At 39.7% G+C, this 17,644-nt stretch overlaps 1 long non-coding RNA gene across 1 annotated transcript; it reads right to left on the reverse strand.

Moving 5' to 3' along the window:
- Positions 1-7,230: 7,230 nt before the first annotated feature.
- Positions 7,231-9,992, reverse strand: LOC126726921 (uncharacterized). Its single transcript, XR_007656095.1, has 3 exons — positions 9,731-9,992; positions 8,626-8,712; positions 7,231-7,528 (listed from the first exon to the last, which is right to left on the reverse strand). It is a non-coding gene; the product is annotated as an uncharacterized LOC126726921 (long non-coding RNA).
- Positions 9,993-17,644: the final 7,652 nt, after the last annotated feature.

Raw genomic sequence — 17,644 nt, forward strand, 5'->3', positions numbered from 1 at the left:
AGAGGGATGGTGTGGAGATGAGAAATAGGCCACAAAGAATGACACGCTATCCTAAAGAAAAGATAGGAAGTCTCAGTAAGCTCAGCGGACGTGATCCGAGGATCAGAACCCCACTAGATAGAAGACCTAGTGACGTATGACATAACGTCATCAAGGGATGGAGACTCCTCATAAGGATAGACAGGCTGCCTAACGACCGGAACCCCAAAAGCTTTAGCCACTATCCTAGGGGTAATGATGAACTTAACACCTCGTATCCAACTCCTAACAAGGGTGTTGGAATCATAGATGTGGCAAGAGAGGTTCAAGAAGAACTTTCTAATCAAGGCGGTCGGGGGTGGATGAGCTACCTCCAACAGAGACAACCAGCCTCTACTCTCAACGTTTGCCCTAATGGCAGGATCAAGCTCATCTAATACTACAGATCGCTCAGCCCATATCTTTCTCTTACTGTTCAGCTTCTCATAAACCTCTTTGCTTTTGTCATTCCGAAACAACTCACTCCTAGAGGGAGACTCAGAGGAAGTGGAAGGTGTCCTATTCGCTCTAATCTTCCTAGGCATGGTGCTAGGATAAGGACAAAGACACAAAGTAGAACAAATAAAAAAAAAAAAAAAAACAGAAAGAAATCCTAAGGGCAGACTGTAAGTTAGCACAAAAAAATATAGAACAAAAATCTATATGATGCATGAACAGTTAAATGTCATGATGCATACTCTAATGCAGTGAAACTAAGTTCAATTTAAGTATAAATTCACAAAATTGGCTTGAGCATAGAGTTTCTAACAAAAAAACCCCAAAATTTGAAAAACCACTTGTTCAATTTGTAAAACAAATTGACCAATTGATCATCACACAAGTTAGAATGCAGAATATAATGATCAATTACATCAATTCAATAAGCCAATTTCATCAATTAAACTCAATTTGAACAAAATCCCCAAATTGGGTACATACAAGCCCTAGAAATTTCAATTTCTCAAAATTCAGCAAATTGATCAAATTAAACCATCAAGGTCAAGTTTATAACATCCTAGAACAAAAACCCATTGATCAATTTTAGAAAATTTGGCTTGAATCATCAAAAATCTCAATTTTGCATAGGTTCGAAAATTTACCCAAAAACCATAAATTAATGCATGAAACATGAAATAAAATGCAAAAGGTAGGGTAAAAAGGACTTACCGGCCTTGAGAGAGGAAAAACTTGCAAAAATAACGAAGGAAAACGACAAAAAATTGATGGTAAGCCTTGTCCGATTCAGAGAGAGAGAGAGAAAAGTTTGAAAAACTTTTATAAAGTGAGTTTGAACAAGTCAAACTCAGTTTTTAAAAAACCTTGTAAGGACACAATTTTTAACGACCCAAGGATGACGTTGGGCTTGTATGTAAAGGGCCCGAACAATATGATTTGTAGAGAGTGGGTTTGGAAAGGCCTGCCCTTGGGCGCTGGGCATCGGTCTGGTCCTGGTTTCATGAGAGCTCATACAAAGATAGGTTTGGACTGTATAGCTGAGCCTTACATCGATGTAGTTCGAAAGGTTTGACTCCTCGGAATTAGTCCGAGGAGCATTATATTCTCACCATTCCTCATTTTTTTTTGTCCCCCTTCCTTTTCAGCTCTCTTTCCCTTTTATACTAGTATTCACTTCCCGTTCCTCATCTACGTGTCAGTTTTTCCTTATTTGGGGTAATTACTCGTCCTATCAATCCATACGTCAGAGTGGTTAGGAAAAGCTGGACAGCATGGTATGGAGTATGGGCTTGTCAGGCGCTGGGCTCCACATTATGGTGTTGGCAACTTTCTCGTTTGTACTGCACTTGTGCTGAGTTTGTCCTTTTCTTCAGGCGCTTTGTGAGGTGTTGAGCGTGAGATCGTCCTCGGCCACATTCTTAGGCCATCAAGGAGCTTTCATTGAGCGTCCTCAGCAGCAGGGCTTATCGGACTGGGCTTTGGGCCCTTTAACACTAAGTGGGCTGGGACTTCAGATTTCGGGCCCACAATAGCCCCTCAAAATCCTGCTGCCCGAATTTATTGTTGGGGAGGAGGGTTTTGGTAACGTCAGGCCCAAACCATGACTTGCCCAGCTTCGCATTTCATTGATATCGAGGTTGCTGTTCTGGCCTGGGGAGCGCGCCAAGGCGTGAGGCATCTCTCTAGGTTTTCTCAGGCGGCATCCTTGACGCTTCAGTGTTCAAGGCCCGCCATTAATGTGCTTCCTTCACGAGGTTATTCAAACCTCGTGGTTGCGGATGGCGTCAGAAATTGTGCCCGGACTATCTTGTCTGTAGCACTTATTGGAAACTTGCGCGGATTGAATGCCACTGGTCTGCTCCCTATATAAATAGGGTAAGGGATCACTCCTTGTGCATATAAACCCCTATGCTCTTTTTTAAAATCATAACCCTTCTTCCATAATCACAATCTCCACATCCGGTACTATCCACCTTTAGTACAATATGTTTGAGGCTTGGATGTGGGTGAAGGAGCTACACTCGCCACAGAGGCACCGGACCCTTCCAAGACTTAAGGTAATGTGGTTTGGGCAAGGGAGGCACATGTTCAAGATAATCTTCCACCTTGGTAAGGGGGAAATGGTATTTCTCCCTCTTTCAGTCAAAATCCGAAGCAGGTACTGGTCGCACCAGATTTTTGGTGCGTCAGAAGCAAGGTTTTCCGCCATCAGCACCGTCTGCTATACTGCAACCGTGGTTCCGTGGAGGCCCATCAACTTACGGCTGCCTGCACCTTTTCTTCAACGGTGTCGGCCTCAAGTTGGGTTCCCTGCACCTTTTCTTCAGCGGTGCTAGCCTCGGGTTGGACTCCTGGCACCCTTTCTTCAACGGTGCCAACCCGAAGTCGGGTTCTTTTGTTGCCTGAGTTATAGGCATGTTAAAGTGTTGAGGAATGGCTCCCTTAGACGAAATTTTGAAGCGGCAGCACGTCTCTCCCCTGCACCTATTCTTCGGTTTTTTTTTTTTATTCCCATGTATCTTTTCTTTTTGCTTTTTGTAGTTAGCTTCAGTGTGAGCTTATTTAAGCTCTTTCGTTGTACACTGTACTGTTTCTTTGTCTTAATAAAAGATGAATTTATTTACTTGTTCTAAATATTTTTCCTTTCTGCACCAACTATTTCGTGAATGGGTGTGCTCCATGTGTGTTTTTCTTCAATGATACTTAGAGCAGGAAACCTTGAAACATAATCTGACTAATTCTAATTTACCAACATTACCAGGCATAATAATGATAATTCCCAATAAATTAAACTTATGAAACTAACCGAGATAACAGTTGAATACTCTGTAATGCGTGCGAAGAGACTGTCCGAGAACGATAAACTCTAAATGATTCATCCGAGGGGGTAGCCGAGCAGCGAGGGACTCTAACTGCGTTTTGACAATGTATGGCACTATATTGTAGTTGCACCAATTCCCCTGGTGCAAAGAATTCGAGGGTGGGCTGGGGAATCCGTGCAGCTTTGGGATTAGCCCACTTATCAATAGGGAACTCTTCTCCAGGGTACATTCTAAGGCCTTGGTTCTGTCAAAAACTTGTAGTTTTTTCTTTGAGTACTTGGTTTCCCAATAGGCTTGAGTCCGAGGACCATGCAAGGCCTTGGTTCTGTCCAAAACTTGTAGTTTTTTCTTTGAGTACTTGGTTTCCCCATAGGCTTGAGTCCGAGGACCATGCAAGGCCTTGGTTCTGTCCAAAACTTGTAGTTTTTTCTTTGAGTACTTGGTTTCCCCATAGGCTTGAGTCCAAGGGCCATGCAAGGCCTTGGTTCTGTCCAAAACTTGTAGTTTTTTCTTTGTACTTGGTTTCCCCATAGGCTTGAGTCCGAGGACCATGCAAGGCCTTGGTTCTGTCCAAAACTTGTAGTTTTTTCTTTGAGTACTTGGTTTCCCCATAGGCTTGAGTCCGAGGACCATGCAAGGCCTTGGTTCTGTCCAAAACTTGTAGTTTTTTCTTTGAGTACTTGGTTTCCCAATAGGCTTGAGTCCGAGGACCATGCAAGGCCTTGGTTCTGTCCAAAACTTGTAGTTTTTTCTTTGTACTTGGTTTCCCCATAGGCTTGAGTCCGAGGACCATGCAAGGCCTTGGTTCTGTCCAAAACTTGTAGTTTTTTCTTTGAGTACTTGGTTTCCCCATAGGCTTGAGTCTGAGGACCATGCAAGGCCTTGGTTCTATCCAAAACTTGTAGTTTTTTCTTTGAGTACTTGGTTTCCCCATAGGCTTGAGTCTGAGGGCCATGCAAGGCCTTGGTTCTGTCCAAAACTTGTAGTTTTTTCTTTGAGTACTTGGTTTCCCCATAGGCTTGAGTCCGAGGACCATGCAAGGCCTTGGTTCTGTCCAAAACTTGTAGTTTTTTCTTTGAGTACTTGGTTTCCCCATAGGCTTGAGTCCGAGGACCATGCAAGGCCTTGGTTCTGTCCAAAACTTGTAGTTTTTTCTTTGAGTACTTGGTTTTCCCATAGGCTTGAGTCCGAGGACCATGCAAGGCCTTGGTTCTATCCAAAACTTGTAGTTTTTTCTTTGAGTACTTGGTTTCCCCATAGGCTTGAGTCCGAGGACCATGCAAGGCCTTGGTTCTGTCCAAAACTTGCAGTTTTTTCTTTGTATTTATTTATTTTTCGAAGGTTAGCCCCTAGACCAGGGCGGGGAGGGTTAGTTTGAGGCCGGAAGCCCCTAGCTGAAGTTTATGTCGGAGCAACAACTGCATGTCGCTGAAGATGGAGGAAATTTTGCGAACTTCTGCCTGATAGAGGCTTGACTCCACCGCCATCTGCGCCAACGCGCAAGCCTTCCCACAGACGGCGCCAATTGTAAGGACACAATTTTTAACGACCCAAGGATGACGTTGGGCTTGTATGTAAAGGGCCCGAACAATATGATTTGTAGAGAGTGGGTTTGGAAAGGCCTGCCCTTGGGCGCTGGGCATCGGTCTGGTCCTGGTTTCATGAGAGCTCATACAAAGATAGGTTTGGACTGTATAACTGAGCCTTACATCGATGTAGTTCAAAAGGTTTGACTCCTCGAAATTAGTCCGAGGAGCATTATATTCTCACCATTCCTCCTTTTTTTTTTGTCCCCCTTCCTTTTCAACTCTCTTTCCCTTTCATACTAGTATTCACTTCCCGTTCCTCATCTATGTGTCAGTTTTTTCTTATTTGGGGTAATTACTCGTCCTATCAATCCATACGTTAGAGTGGTTGGGAAAAGCTAGACAGCATGGTATGGAGTATGGGCTTGTCAGGCGCTGGGCTCCACATTATGGTGTTGGCAACTTTCTCGTTTGTACTGCACTTGTGCTGAGTTTGTCCTTTTCTTCAGGTGCTTTGTGAGGTGTTGAGCGTGAGATCGTCCTCGGCCACATTTTGGGCCATCAAGGAGCTTTCATTGAGCGTCCTCAACAGTAGGGCTTATCGGACTGGGCTTTGGGCCCTTTAACACCAAGTGGGCTGGGACTTCAGATTTCGGGCCCCACAAACCTAATTCACGATTTTCGATTGATCGAAAATCAGTTTCGATTGATCGAAATAGATAGAGGCTCCCTTAAATTTTTAAAAACAATTTCGATTGATCAAAAAACAGACTCGATCAATCGAAACAGATAGAAGCTCACTAAATTTTTGAGAAAACACAGATTTTTGAAAAAAACAAAACACATTTTAAAAACACCTCAAAGCAGTGAAATTGATGAACAAAATGCATGAGTATGTGATGAAATGTTTTTCAAAAACAACAGTTTTGAATCCAGTTTTCCCAAAATTAAGATTTTCAAACATTTTCCATAAGTTCTGAAGCATCAAATTTGTTTGCATAAAAACTCAAAGTATTTGCAAACACGGTTGGTCAAACCAAAAACACACACAATAACATGTACAATGTTTAGCAAAGAGTAACTTGTGTAGTGTGTGCACCTAGCAAAAGTTTAAGATACATGTGAGGTGATATGTGAATAGCAATCAACCACAAGGTCTACAAAATTCATTACATAGGATTTGAAAGAAACTATCACCTAAAGAGTTACATCATATAACTCCCACATCTCTTAGAAAACAAACTTGCAATCATGTAAGTTTCTTGATTTTGCCTTATATTGTACACACAAATTTTAATTGTTCAGAAACTTATTAAAATAGTCGGGATAATGTACACACCAATTTTGTTTATTTGATTTAGCTTTAAGTCCAATAATGTACACATCAATTTTAATATTTAAACTGAGGCTACACCTTATGTTCTTTTTTTGCATGTGCTACACTTTCTTGAGCACAAAATCTTATGATATGCACTAAGGTGTTCATAATTGGCTAGTGAACAGTGGTGAGATGGTTATTTATGTCTTTCTCAAATGGTTCAAGTCTGACAGTTAAAGACATGTGACTTTAAGATCAAGATAAAGTGATCAAAACCATAAACATCTTTCCCACACAACATGTATTACAAAGCTTCAACTAGTAAAGTGCAATAAGTAAGCTCATCAAAGCTAAACAAGGTACAAAAAACATGTTGTGTGAAAATAAATTGACCAATCTTGTTTTCAACCAAGAAAATAGTGTAAAACACAACTTGCTTCCTTTTTCTTCCTTTTTTTTTTTTTTTTTTTTTTTTTTTTTTTTTTAATTTGAAAAAAAATAAACAAAAACAACCTAGAATAAAATGCATGAATGTTATGCAATGAAAATCCTAGAAATAAAGAAAAAAAAAAAAAAACCAAAGAACAATGGTCACAAAGAATATAGCAAAGAAGCACAAGGACCATGTTAGAAGGACTCAATTAGATTGAGCCTTTTGTATCCAAAACTTTTTAGATGCGCCACGAGTATTGGAGTTCTTATTCACATGGGAATGATTTCCAACTCCAGGATTGGAATAAAGGTTTAGAGCCTTTACCAATTCACCAATGAGTACCATAGGATCTTGTGCTTGAGGCATAGGTACTTTTGGTTTGTTTGCTCTCTTAGCAGCTTGCAGCTTGTAACAGTTTGGACGAATATGTCCAGACTTTTCACAAAAATGACAAACTCATGCAGGCTTATTGTCACGCCCCAAACCCAAAAGGATCCAAAGCGTGAGGGAAGAACCATTAAAAGTGAGAACGTAGGAGATTTTTTTTTTTTTTTTTTTTTTTTTTTTTTTTTTTTTTTTCATTTGATAAAATAAATAAGTATATTGATCTCTCCACAATACAAGTCAGAGCTCTATGACACATTTACAAGCAATACAAACTACAAATCATGTGTCTCCAAATACACTTAACAATCCAACGTTCCAAATAAAATAAACACAAAGCCATGATCCTCTCTAAGGTATGCAACCTCAACAGAAAATCTAGGCCTACCACACCCAAGGCTAACAGACCTCAAGTATCCAACCTCCAATAGAATTGATTATGATCTCATTGAACTTTGCAAGATTGAGTCATCAACTATTAATGGCCCAAATCTCCCAATTTAATATAGTACTCCGATCACCACCAATAAATTAAGCTCCATGCCTGACGTGTAGCTAATTATCTGAAAAACTGTTGGAGATTGGAATGAGCTAAAGCCCAGTATGTAGCATAATTAATGGGGGTGGGGGAAATGCAAGTTTCATGATTATAAACAGTTTGCAAAACATGTTTTAGTTTGGGAAATTGCTAACTGGATACTGCAAGATCATTTTTGTAATAATGTAACAAGAATGATTAAATGATGAAACACAAAGTTTCTCAAAATAATACCATGAAACTGTATATTATAATCTGTGAGCACTAACAATATAATTTCCAAAGCCATAAAATCTACATACGGTAATTTTATCATAAATCTACCATACTAGCACATAGACCGGTCGGGGATCCACCCATTCACAACTGACATGATATTGTCCTCTTTGGTATGCAGACTCTTGGCCCCATGGACAGCAGCCTCACTCATACTCTCAAGGTTTTTCTCTCCCCCCATGGGCAGCAGAGAGAGCGCGTCAAATAGGACCTCTCTTGCATGTGGTCTCTTGGCCCCATGGGCAGCAGCCTCATCCACACACAATCAAGGAACCTCTTCCCCCCATGGACAGCAAGGAAGAACGCGTCATCCAAAGTGAAAGGGCACTGACCTAAATTTGATTCCATTGTCACAAAGACTACAGAAACCAAATCGGGTGATCATCGGGAAATCACACATGGCATGGTGTTAAAACAACTCACAGGTTACATTACTTTGAAACATATAGTTCATATCCAGGTAATTTCAAAAAATCTTAAATAATCTCACTTCTACAAAGTTTGTAAGGTTTCAACTTCATTTTTGTCAAACAGATTTTCTATCAATTTCCCAAGTACTACGACAAGATAAGTATCTTTGAATTTTCTAATATACCATAACATCCAAGATTTCCTTATCAAAGATTACATAAAAGATGCTCATTTTTCCATATCAACAATTCATGCATTTCCCCAAATGCAATACCAAATATAATGCATTTCCATATATAATCATATATATATATATTAAGGTTACGACACAATAGTTTTTAGGAAAATATAGTTTCCATAGGTAGTTTCCAAAAGCGTGTTTAACCAGAAAAAGTTTATATAACATGATTATTTTTTCAAAATCCCATTAAAAAGCTACTTACCTCAAAAGGCCAACTAATTTTACCTCAACCAGGCACCACAAAATCAACTAATCCAGTCACTAGGTCCATCACCAAGAATATTGGAACCTAGAAACATAATGATCAATCCTATCAATAACAAGACCTTTCACAAAGTACCATCACACTTATCTCCATAAATCGTAACAATACCCTAAAATCAAACCAAAGGCCCTAAAGTCTAGCTTGCCCATCCTAAGACAAGTACCCTTCCCAAGCAGGAACCAAACAAGCATCCAAGAAACTCATAGTGCTTACACAACCAAAAAATTTTAAATTCACTACCGCAAAAATGTGCATCATAAGATAAAATAACATACTCATGAATCTCTTTGAGTACTAAATAGTATATTTAAGCCAAGATAAGATCAACCGAGGTATGGAATTAATTCCACAATTTCTCAGCATTTTAGTATTACTTTCAGATTCAGTACAAAACAGGGCAGCCATTTGTAAAAATTGTTTGGTCAATGAAAAGTTATCCAATTAATTCAAAACTTTAAGGGAATATTCCCCTATATTTATAAAATATACCACAGAAAATGTAGCCCAAAAAGATTTTTCTGTAATTTATTAAAAATCATGCATTGCGGCTGACTCAAATCTGTCAGGACAGCTTTAGAAAATTGCTATAGTTATAAAACTAGCCCAAATTATTTGAGAATTCACCCACATTAAAACCACTAGATTTAAAGCATATTAAGAACAAGGAATCAAACCCAAAGTCTCATAAAAACAACTTATCAAACACTAGGTATGCAAAAAAAAAAGCACATGCTCACACTCCAATTTCAGAAATTCAAAGTTAACACTCTTACAAAAAATCAACCTCAAACTTCCACAAAATCAACTCATACGATTTGCTCAAGGAAACCCAAGTTTTTAACCATGACGAAACCCAAATGATCACCATGTAAAACCCCTTAACCATTTAACAATTAAGCCCACCAAAACAAAAACCCATATACATAATTACAAGAACATCACCCAAGAAGCTCATAAATCTCATGAACATCATTGTCAAAGCTTAGATTAAAATAACCCTAGGAAAAAGTATAAAACCCTCTAAAAGGTTAGATATTTTTACCTTAAATCAAAAGAGATGAATATGCTTTAGAGGTTCCTATAGAGCTTTGCAGTGATCATGCCGGAAAAGATGGTGGAGATGGTGGGGAAGGAGGTACACGGTGGGAGAGAGTGAGGGAAGAGTGCTTGTTATGTTTGTGAGGAAAAATGAACAAAAGAAAAGTGTAGAGGGACACTTACTTTGACCGGCCAAAGAGGGAGAGAGGGAGATATTTTGAGAGAATGTGTGGTGGTAAGTGGGGTCACACGTGTGGCTCCTTAAAAATCTGATTCCCTTTTTTTTTTTTTGGGTTGGGCTGTTACACTTATCATGTGACTTGTCCTTAGAAGGGGTAAACTGCTTAGGTGTAGACTCTTTCAGTTCAACCCTAATCTTCCTAGGAGGTGTAACTTCTAAAGGTTTGACAACCTCACTCACAAGGGGTTTAGTAGAAGATGAAGGAACAAAGATAATGGAATTGGGTGTAGACACATTGATGGTTTCTACAAAACCTAACCTAGTTTTGTCAGAAGGAGATTTTTGAACACTAAGCATATGATCAAGTTTGGAACTAGCAGACCTATTAGTTTGTTCTCTAGCAACAGAAAGCTCATGTTCCAAATTCTTAACTTTATCAAGTAAAAGCATGTTCTCAGTTTTTACATTATTCAAAAGTTCAGTAGTATCAAACAATTTAACAAGCAATTTTTTCTTATCAAGCTTAAGAGATGCAATTGTTTTCAAGCCTAATTCAACATTCATAGTATCCTTTACAGTAACCTTGCAAAGTTTATTGTAGGCTTCTTGAAGATCTGCATCCTCAAAGAGTTCTCCATCAGAAGGGTTTTCTTCAGCAGATACACTTTCATTGACTACAGCAGTAGCAGTGAAAGCAATGAAGTTTCCATCCTCATTACAAGCAAACTCATCATCAGAAACTTCATAATCACTAAGGGTTACAGCCATAGCCTTACCCTTAGACTTCAAGTAGGTAGGACATTCAGATTTCATGTGACCATACCCTTGACATCCAAAACACTGAAGACCCATAGAATTATTTGAAGATTGACCTACTTTTTCTCTAGGTTTGTTAGTGTTGTTAACCTTAGTGGGATCATTCTTCCTAAAGTTTCTAGATTCAGCAGTGTTCTTATCTCTTGCCCTTCTGTTGTTGTTTCTAAGGAAATTCCTAAAGTTCTTAGCAAGGTAAGCAATCTCTATAGCAAAGAATTCATCATCAAATCCACCAACATCAACATCATCAACTAACTTAAGAGCCATTGATTTGGATTTGCTAGTCTTAGGTAGGTCCAGCTCATAGAATTGAAGAGATCTTACAAGTTCATCAACAGGGATGGAGTCCACATCTTTGCTCTCAGTGATGGCAGTCACTTTGGGTCTAAAATCTTCAGTCAAAGATCTAAGAATCTTCCTAACAATTTTAGGTTGATCATAGATTTCACCCAAATTATATGCAGAATTAACAATATCATTAAGTTTAGCATAGAATTCATCAAAAGATTCATCATCAGACATCCTAATGCTTTCAAATTTAGAAGTTAATTGCTGCAATTTATTGATTTTAATAGCCTTTGTGCCTTCATGCACAGTTTGGAGGATATTCCAAGCAGTATGAGTAACCTCAACATTAGAAATTCTCTTAAATTCCTCCATAGAAACAGCGTTAAAGATAGCATTCATAGCTTTGCTATTGAATGCGGCTGCTTCTTTTTGAGAAATTTGCCACTTACTAATAGGAGTAGTGGGTTTCTCCCATCTATATTTGACGGAGTTCCAGACTCTCTCATCAATTGATTTCAAGAATACTTTCATCTTTACTTTCCAATAAGTATAATCATTCACATCAAAGTGAGGAGGAATAACAAGAGAATGTCCGTGTTCCATGATAACAGGGGTCAAAGATCAGCTCAAAGATCAAAAGATCAACAACAAGTGAGCTACCCGCTCTGATACCGCTTGTACATTTTTAGACTCCTTAAAACACAATTGGATTAACCTAGTTAATTAGCCAAGTTATTACTTAGTCCAAATTCCAGATCTAGGTTATCACAATCAAACAATCATATTATGCATAGCAGCGGAAATATAAATAACACAATAATATGACGACCTAGGAAACCACACCGGTAAAAACCTAGGGAGGATTTAACATAGCTATCCTCAAGGTAAACCTAAATCCACTATGAAAGAATCGAAATTTTACAATAGGACTTAGACCACTAACATCCTATTGCTACCCATCAGTAGAAACTTACTGACACGACCACGTGCAAGCTTCGAGACCACAGACTCTTTCTTTCTTGGAACCTCCAGCAAGTACAAGCACACCCGCTTGTGTTTCTTTAAGCTTTTATTGTAGCAACTGAATGATCATCAAGCTCTCATTGAAATCTCCTTATTGATAATCTTAAGCATGTGTGAAGGCTACCACCTCTAGATCTCACAAGAGATTCACACACAGAGCAAAATAGAGCAACCTCAAAAACATGGCTAGGGTTTTCCTTTTATACTTAGGGCAAAACATAAAACCTTACATGTTTTAATAGGCTAGGGCTGAGTTGGAAAAATCTGCAGAAAAAAACATTCTGCCCAAGATTCAATCGATCGAGTCTAAGCTTCGATCGATCGAGTCAAGCCAAAAGTCACTAATACTTCTACAACCACTTGATTCCAACTTTACATACAATGCACACACTTTGAGCAAGTCTAAACAAGACTAACAACTGTTTTGATCATGGTTTGCCAACATTACATATTAGAGTTCTAAATACATTAGTTCTTAAGTCTTTAGAATCTAACAAGTAGAATAATTACCGTTGAACTTGCATAGAGAGGGACTAGTAAAGAATTAAAAAGGCCATGAACACGTATCTTATAAGCTAAGGATCACTATAACACTGAATTTCCAAATCATGTATATAGTGACTCTCGAAGTAACCAAGGCATACATTTAAGTTGTAATACCATAAAATATATGCGATATAAATATGTAGTGTGATGGATAAGGTGTAAGATGATTTTAACATTAATTGTTACTGTAAGGAGTCTACTCAATCACTTTTTATTGGACATGAATTTTGACACATTCACCATTGAATTACATTTTCTTCTTATATTTTTTATTCTTTAAAAATTTCTAAAAGATTAAAAATCAATAGTCATGTAATCAATCAAATATTTAAATTTCAAGTTTTCATAATACAAACTTGATGATGCCAAAAATCATTAGTCAGCCACACAATACTCATGTGCTTGAGATAATACCTGCGAAATCAAAACAATGAAACCTTAGGAAGGTACCGGTGTGGTACCGGCCAAAAACTCTCCGAAGGTTAAGTTAGAAATCTTTTTACAATTCTAGAGTGCCAGAGTTGGGGTAAATTATGTGTACATTTTTTTTGAGGGCCTTGGGTGTAATACCGACCTTCGTTTCTTACGTAGGAAGGTATTTCCTTACGGGGAAGATCATCATAAATGTGCGTATATTACGGGATCCCTTTCCTGTTAAAATTCTACTGATTAGGGTTAAGCGTGAGACACAAGTTGTTTCCATCCATGTATGGAGACTTACCGTCCACATAATCTAGTACCGTCAGGTCTACCTTAAATGGATCCGTCATTCCTGATTTTATACTCTTTAGTTGCCCCCTCACTCCATAGGTCCGTCACCTCTCCTGGACGGACCAGTGGAGTGACGGTTTATTGAGAAATGTGTGCAGATTGACAGGCTGGCCTAGGGTTATTAATGTTGTAGGGGTACGTGTCATTCTCTCATTTGCCAATCTCTTGGAATGAAGCGTCCCTTCGTCTTCCGTGCCGTTCCCTCTATACAAACCTGCTTTCTCTTCTCATTTTTCACTTTCCGCGGTGAATTCGTAATCAGAGCGCTACCATTTACTTCAGTAAATCATCATACCGTTTATCTGGTGCATCCATCATCTACATCTTTCCTGTTGCTCATCTTCAACTAGTAAGTATTCTTTATTATTATTTTTTACCTTCTGTTGAGATCTATTGTCAGTTCTTTCGACTTTGCACACTCGTCGTATATGTAGATTCGTCAGTGTCTTAAGGTTTATCCGTCACGTGTAGGTGACAAATGTCTAGTGTGTTAAGTAACCAATCGTTTGTCCCTGAGGGGGTGGGCTACGATGAGGTATTCCCATCAGGTCAAAATGACTCTGACACCTCAAGTGAAGAAAGGAACCCGTCAGCCACCTCACCTTCCACAAGGGATGAGGATTTGGACATGGATAGGTTAGAGGGTATTGATGGCCTAATTGGTGTTGAACACCCAACCCAATTCGTCATAGGCCCTAACGGACTTAGGGAGTTTATAATACTGCCCTTATGAATAGTAAACAACTTCGTTTCTTCCATTAAAGAGTCACACTTCAAAACGCTTAGGGAGAAGTACTAGATACCCGACCACATACCCCTCCGTCTACCCTACAAATCAGAGAAGTGTTACTACGAGGGTGTTGAAGGCGTGGGAATCTATGAGCAAATGGTGAAGTTAGGGCTCAGATTCCCATTAAGTGCACTCCACTGTCGCCTCCTCCAATACCTTGGATTGGCTGTCACCTAAATCTCCCTAAACGCTTGGAGGGTCTTCCTTGGCATGGAGGTCTTGTATGGGGCTATGTCTAATGGGGTGTGAAGGTTGACGGTGGAGGAATTTTTTCATTGTTACCGTCTGACTGAGATTGTTCAGTCCAGGGGCATGTATAGTTTTGTGCCCAGGAGCCCGTTACTAAGGCTTATGAGTGACACCCCCGACTCCAACAGTAATTGGAAGAGTAGTTATTTTTTCATGGAGGGTGATGAGTGGATGTATCACCCCGGTGACCATGAGTATATGCCCATTGACACAACATGAGGCATAATGCCTTCGTCTGGTATGCATCCGTCTATATTTAGGTCCTTAATTGCTTTAGCTTTTTACCTGTTGTTTTTAACCATCTTCTTTTGCAACTCGAAACTGTCCACAAGTCTCACTCGAATAGTGGAGTTTCTTGGAGAAAATTTTTAACAAGTCCAAGTTGTCAAAGAGGACGTGGGCTAAATTAGTCACCTTAGACACACTTTTTTTGCATTGTTACGGACCAGAACCCATAGCAGCTGCCCGTCACTACGATTTTCAAGTTCGCCGGCGTAAGTTCGTCACCCAGCACTCTTTCTTTGTTTTAACATTACCAAACTCTTGACATCCGTCCACCTTTGTGCAGAGATGGACGCTGCCAGGAGAAGGGCCAACATTAAGCAGCAAGCTGCTTTGAAAAAACAAGCGGAGGGTCAGCCCCCTAAGGGGACGGGTTTGTCCCATCCGTCTACTAAGAGGAAGCAGCTAGAGAAGACTGATCGTCTTCCAAAGAAGCCCAAAACTGTCCACGAACCTGTTGTGGGGTTGAAAGCTAAGACCAAGAAGACGGTCACTCCACTCGGCCCAGGAAAGGGCAAAAGACTCATGATAGGCTCTGTCCCCATCATTGAAAAACCACTTGTCCTCCTTCATGAGGATTCAAAGTATGTGCTGGAGTAGCTCTCGTCCATCATCACAGTTGACGATTATGAGGACTTAAGCAACCACGTAACTGAAGCCATGGGGGAGATGGGGCTCTTTAGCATTGCTCAGGTAATTACGTTTGTCCACTTTCTTTTTTCCTTCCCTTCAACTTGCCTTGTTACTAACCTTTCTTTCTTCAGGCAATGTTAATGATGAAGGGGTTGATGGGTCGTTGCCTAAACCACGAGATGGCGTTGGACGGTATAGGGGCAAAGGCGAGGTCAATGGAGGATGAGCTGGCTGAGTTGAAGGCCTGGAAGACAATCTAGGAAAAGAAGCCAGCTTTGCCAGTGGAAGCTAGGGGTGAGCTGGAGGAGTAAATGGAGTTGTTGAGGTAGGTCTTGGAGGACAAGGAAAAAGAAATTAGTGACACCAAGGACAGGTTCCATCAGGTGAAGGATGAAGCGATATGTGAGTTTTGCGACTCTAACGCCTTTCTGGCAGAGCTTGGAGGCTCCTTTGCTGAAGGCTTTGGCGACTGCCTCCATCAAGTCAAAGTTTCTTTTACAGACCTAGACTTATCCCATGTTATGATTGATGCCCAGGCCCAGACCTTAGTTCAACTCGTTCACTCTAAGAGCATGGACGAATTATTTGCTGATGATGCCCCCGTCAACAGCCCTCGTGGTGACGGAGAAATTGCTGCTGAAGGCTAAATCAAACTCGTCGTGGACAGCACCCGTCATCTTGAGGACAATTTATGGAAGATGAAAATACTCCCGTCCAACATTAGTTTTTTATTTATTTTATTTTATTTTTATGTGGTGAAAATGTAAACTTTTTGAAGAACAGTTTATGTTTAATTTATCTGTCACTTTTTGTATTTAGACTTCTACAGTAATATTTAATTACTTATTTTATCCGTTTACTTTTATTCCTGTAGATGAATCTGTTCAGCTTATGGTTACATTTGTCCACTTTTATGGACCTCAATTTTCTTATCATCCTTTGGATGAACCCGTCCTCTTATAGCTTGTAAATTTAATTTAACGTGTGATTGAACCCGTCCACTTTACGGACTTCATAATTTTTTGATCATCCTCTTGGATGAACCTGTTCTCTTATGGACTTGTAATTTTAATTCGACATGTGGTTGAACCTGTCCATTTTATGGACCTCATAATTTTTTGATCATCCTCTTGGATGAACCTGTCCTCTTATGGATTTGTAATTTAATTCAACGCGTGGTTGAACCCGTCCACTTTATGGACTTCATAATTTTCTAATCATCCTTATTGATGAGCCCGTCTTCTTATGGACTTGTAATTTTAGTTCAACGTGTGGTTGAACCCGTCCACTTTATGGACTTGACATCTCAAACCACCCCCTTTGGGATGAGTCCGTCCACTTGGACTTAACCATTTCAAATCACCCCCTTTGGGATGAGTTCATCCACTTGGACTTAAACATTTCAAACCACCCCCCTTTGGGATGGGTCCGTCAACTTGGACCTGACATTTCAAATTACCCCTTTTGGGATGAATTCGTCCACTTGGACTTAATCATTTCAAATCGCCCCCTTTAGGATGAGTCCATTCACTTGGACTTAATAATTTCAAACCACCCCCTTTGGGATGGGTCTGTCAACTTGGACCTGACATTTCAAATTACCCCTTTTGGGATGAATTCCGTTTAGGACTTTAGTAATTTCGTAGATATGTAGATATCATACATGATATTTTTAAATAACTCCTCTTATTATATATGGTAAACATGCGTGTAGAAATTGTTAAAAAACTAAATAATAAAAAGTTAACTAGAAAACAATAAACTGGAAATAAGGAGTGTTATATTATTGTTCATGTTGTCGCCTACTGGTAGTATTTCTTTAGGTGCTTTGTGTTCCATGGGTGATTCAACTTTCGCCCGTCCAGTGTCTCCAGGTGGTAGGTTCCCTTCCTATGCCATGATGCGACTCTGTATGGTCCTTCCCAGTTAGGTTCTAGCTTCCCTTGGGAGGCGTCTCTTGTGGCGCCTATCACCTTTCTTAAGACGAGATCTCCAACCTGGAAGTCTTTGTATCTGACCCTAGAGTTGTAATGCTTGGCCATGAGATTCTAGTACCGTGCTAACCTCTACTTAACTATTGCTCTTACTTCTTCCACCAAATCAAGCTGCAGACGCATTGCTTCTTCATTCTTGCCTTCATCGTGGTTCCTACTTTGTAGCTTGTAAGTCCTATTTCAGTCGGGATGACAGCCTCACTCCCATATGCCAATTGAAACAATGTTTCCCCAGTAGGCGCTCTTGTCGTCATCTTGTATGCCCATAAAACACTTGGTAGTTTGTCCGACCATATACCCTTTGCCCCCTCGAGCCTAGTCTTGATGATTTTGAGCAAAGATTAG

This window comes from Quercus robur, chromosome 5 (genome assembly GCF_932294415.1).
Source record: "Quercus robur chromosome 5, dhQueRobu3.1, whole genome shotgun sequence".
NCBI lineage: Eukaryota > Viridiplantae > Streptophyta > Magnoliopsida > Fagales > Fagaceae > Quercus > Quercus robur.